The sequence below is a fragment of the Elephantulus edwardii genome, unplaced genomic scaffold (genome assembly GCF_000299155.1).
Source record: "Elephantulus edwardii isolate Elephantulus edwardi_28Jun2011 unplaced genomic scaffold, EleEdw1.0 scaffold00212, whole genome shotgun sequence".
Lineage (NCBI taxonomy): Eukaryota > Metazoa > Chordata > Mammalia > Macroscelidea > Macroscelididae > Elephantulus > Elephantulus edwardii.
In genome coordinates this window covers 574,892-580,992 of record NW_006399962.1, presented here as the reverse complement: position 1 = coordinate 580,992, position 6,101 = coordinate 574,892, and positions in this window count along the sequence as shown.

The following is a 6,101-nucleotide window of genomic DNA, read 5'->3' as shown; positions in this document are numbered from 1 at the left end:
ATCTCCTCTCCCATGAATCAGTATATAATAATTATCTAGAGTTATCCTAAAATGGGCCAAAGTAAGCAGTTTTAAAATCTGTGGGAATCACAGAGGCAGCTGATGCTTGCTTCCCCATTTATTCATTAGAAACACCTCACAGACAACCAATTTTTGACATGGATATTCTCATTTTCAGAAGAATGTTAGAAATGGCTCAGCTAATGTACCATAAAAGTTCAATTCGAGCTTTGATAATGAACCTAAAAGGCATATTAAGAAATGAACCTATTGCTTTATATGCCAAAAGTCAAAGTTTTTATTTTTCTATTTTTGTTTCTCTGTCACTGAAATAAATTATCCTGGCACAAACTCAGCAAAATTACTTTTTAATGTGTTTTTTTTTTATCATATGCCACTTATCTCCCAGATTTCAGAGGTGTCCTCAGAAGAAGATGACTCGAGGTTTCCAGACCACTCAAATTCATTGCCGTGCTCTCAGAACCAACTTAGAGCTGACTCTCCAGTGGATTGTCAAAGGCTGTGGGTAGCATTAGTGTAGATTGCTCACATTTCTCCTGCAGAGCAGCTGGTGAATTTAAACCACCCACCAGTGAATTAGCAATACCACTCCCTACCGAATAGCTTACCAGAGCCTGCGAGTCTGAGAAGTAAAATCTTTTCTTTTTAAACGTGGGTATTTCTAACTGTTGTCAGAAAGTCCAATTTCATTATACTGAATAATGGAGTTGTGCTGTAACCCTGTAATAAAAATGGGGTTAGATATGCTTTTCCTTTTACCTAGTAAGATTTCTATATTCTGAAAATTGCCAGAAAGTGAAACGATCTTCATTTCTCTTTGTTTGTTTTGGATCAGGTATCATGACTTTTACCATGTTCCAAATTTCATACATTGATGAATTTCTCCTCTCTAAATATATTTTCCTATCTATCCAGTGATACAGAAGCATTAGTACAATATCTTTGTAGTGATATTTTAACCATTAATATTTTTTTCTAGTTTTGGGTAATGAACTACAAGTTCTTTTTAGATTTTAGTTATCTTAGGGAAAGTTCATTTATTGAATCTGAGGATAATTTGAGAATTTAAAATTACCCAGCTTTTGTATAGTTCAGGTAAAATTTCATTTTTCAGATAATTATTTCTAATCATAGTTATGTTATTTCTCATGAACTAAAAATTACTGTTCTAGTTCACTTAATAAAAGTAGAGACTGGAAAACCCCAAAAGGAGAACTATTTATAGTTTACTCTCTCATACTATTTAGTATTAAAATTGAGGCTACATTACCCAGTTTGCTGTGAAGACTAATTCAGCTCAATTTCCATCACATCTGGGAAAAGAACGAACCAAAAATGCATTTGGGGAAAGCCAAGAATCTAAATGTTTTAACCCTGGTAATCTTCCGTTATTTCTACTTGCTGGAAAATGTCATTCCATCTAGAACTCTCTAAAGGGAAACAATTTGAAAATATTCTTTGAAATATTTGCTCCCAAGTTCCTTCCTGGTTGTTAGCTTAGAGAAATTATGGCCTAAGTTTTAAAAGATAGCACAGTTCACTGATGAACAGTGCCCACTGTGGGTCATTCAGATCTCCCAGTGAATGGTGTTTCACTTAAAGCCGTGCAAGAAAGAAGTGCTGCATTTTCAAGTTAAAGGTTTCCTATTTCATGTCTTATTTGTGCATCGTGAAATAGTAGAGTTACTATGCATAAGATATAAACAATAAAACTCTCACCATCTTTTCATTTGCATATTGCATTAACTTTTGCAATGCTGTTTCAGTCCTTTACCATTTCTGAGGTACCTTGCCAGAGTGGTAGTATCTGTTTTACGAATAAGAACTTAATATGGCTCAGAGAGATGGCAAAAATGGTTAATGAACTTAATCACATCATGAAAGTTTGGAGGTTAAGTCTACCTAGAGGTGTTTTGGGAAAAAAGGTCTGGCAGTCTTCTTCAGAAAAATTAACCACTGAATACCCAATAGGGCCCATTTCTACCCTGGCACTCAGGGATTCCAAAGAAGAGGGAGTCAACTCAAAAACAATTGGCTTTGGAGTTCAAATCACTAATAAGGGACAACTAAGATTTAAATCCAACACTGAGGAGTGCTTTCAAATGTAATAAACATTTGTGAAGCTGATCCAGGTCAGTCTTCTCAATTGCTTACAATGCATCAAACGGCTGGACAATGCCTATTGATGACAGGAGAAGAATCTATGCCTTTGGGTTGTGGTACTGGAGAAGAGAATTGAGCGTATTATAGATTGCCATAGAAAAGTAGGTCTGTCCTAGAAAGTGTAAAACCAGTTTGCTCATTGGAAGCAAGAAGTTTTGAAGCTCCATCTCACATACTTTCGGCATATTGCCAGGAGAGACCAGTCCTTGGAGAATGACATTGTGAGGCTATGTCACAAAGTGATACAGTGAACCTGGGCAGCTAGCAGGTTTACTCCTCAGGAGAGAACGGAGTTTATTTTCTTCAACATGCTCTTATAATTCTTTCAGTCTCAAAAACATTTGCAACTTTTAACAAAACACCAAAGCCATACTGGATAGCCAAATATTGATACAGTTTTCACAATATGCTAGAGCATCTTGTATCACTATTTAAGCTTTCTTAATCTATGTATAGTTTAAGGAAAGGGCAGCCATCTGCGCTAGTAAGCTTGTTTTTCTCACGGCTGTTACATGAGGCATTTCTTACTACCGTAAGAAGTAACATCCAGCTTTGTCCTCACCTGAACTCATAGACATCATGCTTGAAAGAGTGAGGGTCAGCACAGAAGACGAAGACCTTGAATGAGGTGGACTGACAAAGTGAATGTGGTAATGAGTGCAGTATGTGTCAGAGATAGTGAGGTTGACAGAGGGCAAGATTCAGAGCCATTGTTCGTAGGGTTGCTGTGAGTCCTAGTTGACTCTATAGTACATGACAACAACAATAGGGAGTGCTGGTGGTTTAGTAGGGAGACCTGGTGGCCCAGTGGTAAGAAACTGTGCTGCAATCCAGAAGGCAGTTCAAATCAACTAACTCTTAAACACGAGAAAGATGAACAATCTCTTGTGAGATTAACTGCCTCTGAAAACCCACTACAGGGTCAGCTGAGAGTCGATTGCGACAACATCAACAACAGGGGTTTAATTGTAAGCAATTGCGCTGTTATCCAAAGACCCTTGAGTCAAATACACCAGCTACTCTGCCAAAGAAAGATGGGCACTCTCCTCCCGTGTGATTTACAGCCTCTTAAAATCCACTGGAGAACAAGCTATGGGTCTGTTCTGACTTGATGGTACTTAACAACAGCTCAAGGAAACAATATCTAATGCATATTAGCTGTATATAAAATAATACTTTTCATGTGTTTTCTTTCTTTTGATATCATTCCAAGTATCAAGGTGATCAGGCTAATTTTATATAAAAAGGTAATATTTTTTCTTTCCTCCTCTTTAAATATGGGTAGGAGCTAAATGAGTAGAAGCTCTAATAGCACAATGGTTAAGCACTGGGCTGCTATAACCAAAACGTTGGCAGTTCAGATCTATTAGCTTCTTTTTGAAGAAAAGACCTAATGATCAGTTCTCATAAAGATTTCTGTTTAAATAACTTTATGGGACAATTAAACTCTGTCCTGTAAGGTCCATAGGAGTTAAAATTGACTCTATTAGCACACAGCAATTATGTGATTAAAAGTGTAAAGATAAAGAAACATTAAATGAATTAGTGACAAATCAAATGTGTGAAAATAGACAAATTAAGAAAATACACCAGATATTTTGCTAGAGAAAGATAGGCACTCTCCTCCGACGTGAATCTACTGGAGGGGGTGTGTGTGTGTGTGTGTGTGTGTGTGTGTGTGTGTGTGTGTGTAATATGAGAACCTACCACCTGTCAAGCTTTGGATGGGTCTATGTGGATACAAAATGAGTAGAAAAAATTTGTCCTAAATAATAGAATTTTAGCACTCTAACAGTTCTGTGTCCAAATTCTGCCTCTGTTGTTTACTAGTCTTGAGACACAGAGAGTTTTAATCAATGTCTTGATCCTCAGTTTTCTTCTTTATAAAGTTGATGAAAGAAAACCCATTACAGATTTGCTGCATTGAAATGTAAAGAAATTTCAAAGAATGGAAACAAAAGTAAAGGCAATAATGAAGATATATTACTTAATTAATAACCCGTGGAATGAAGAACACACAACCTATTCTGAGTGTTCTGGAAAATGTGACAGCATCAACATCACATATTGAAGAGGAGAGCTGTGCTGTAGTTGGTTATTCAACATGATTTACTAGTCATTGGCTTTTACTTTCACCACATAGCTGGATTTTTATTGTTGTCATGTATTGTTGAGTTGGAACTGAGCCATTGTTGACTTCCAGCAGGTTTTCAGAGGCAGTTAAACAGACAGGAGTTGATTACTCTTTCTCCTGCAAAACAGTTGGTGGATTTGAACCCTATGCTTTTGAATTGGCAATACAACTTCTTACCACACTACACAAATGAAAAGTGTTTGTGTCCTAACAAAGAAGACTAAACAGCTAATAATAATATTAGTACTTTTGTGTGTGTCAGAGAATGCAAATAAGGCATGTAGGACACAAAGATGGGAATTGGTCAGTTTTACCATCCTGCTAGGCTTAAATTGAGTAAATTCAGAGACAGAAAATGGGAATCTCAAGATGAAAGAAACAATAGAGAGAGCAGCATCTTCTTTAAGTCAGACATTCATTCCTGCACAAGCACTTCCGATATCAAAGAGCCCAGTAGCGATGAAGATGGGGGCAAAGGGAGTGGACAATCAGAAGCCTATTCTAGTTATAGCTGAACTGGATCTGTTTCCTCAAGATACTTGGCTTAGCTTTACTGGCAGAGTTGGGTGAGGAGAATGTAATTGACAGAATTAAAAGAGCTTTGTAACATTTACCTAGTCACTTGAAAGAACTCAGAACCTCAGAGGCAATTGTACATCTGAAAAAAAAAAGTCCTAATTAAAAAGTCGTATACTGTTTCCTACCTGATATTGTGATTTGTTACTGTCTTAATAAAGCCTTATAATCCTGAGTATTGTCTATGCATTGTGTGTGGCCACTACAATGGAATATGGAACCTAGTTGTGGAGAAGTAAGAATTTTAGGAGAGACAATTGGTGCTAGAATTGATTTTAAAAGGGTTTGGAGTGTCAGGGAAATTTTGATATCACATGAATTGACTTTGTGCTATTGATGTTATTAATGGGGATTGTTTCACCTTGTGTAGGTCATGGAGATGAAACTCTGCTGTCCCAACACTGGCTTCTCTGTTTTTATAGAAACAGAGTCCGAGAGGTCTGGGTAGTTATAGTCAGGTTTTTAGCAATCAACTAAATTGTCTTTCAAAATACTTTCTTTTCTAAAATGTTAATTAGCTAAGAAGACAAATGTTACAGTGATTTCTGTCTTATTTTTGGTTTTCAGTGGTGGGGAGCCTGGAGTAGAATATTCATACCTGAGGAGCAGAAGCAAATAGAAGGCATTTGCGTGTCTTGAGTGCAGAGTTAAAAGAGCAGGAATTAGTGTTGATTATACATCAATCTACAGAGGCTAGTTAATTACTATTTCCTATTTCTTTTTTACAATTGTGATTTCAACAAAAGTTTACAGAAAAGTTATATTTTCATTCATTGTTACACATTTTCCTCCCTACCCACCCCAGTTCATAAAAAAAAAAAAAAATTCCTTTTGTAATTTCCTCACGCCACCACGCCAGTCCTCTTTGCTATGCACTTCTTTTTCTGGAATGTTGTCATGCAAATAATGCCTAGGCATACATTCCTTTAAAACAGTTCTTTCCTTCATTTGTTCCAATGCAGTGTTCATCATTTATCCCTTCTTTTCTTAGTTCCAAACCACGTTAGTCCTATTTTATAAGAGTGGTGTTATACAAAGTATCTCAGTCATAAAAGGACAAATATTGCATGGTGCCACTGTTGTGAAACAGGTCTGACATCGGGGTTGGGGGGAGACTGAGAAAGATGGGTTCAATAATGTATACTGCATTGAAACAGATGAGGGAGAAAACTGTTTAAAAGAGATATGTGATTAGGTATTTTTTTTT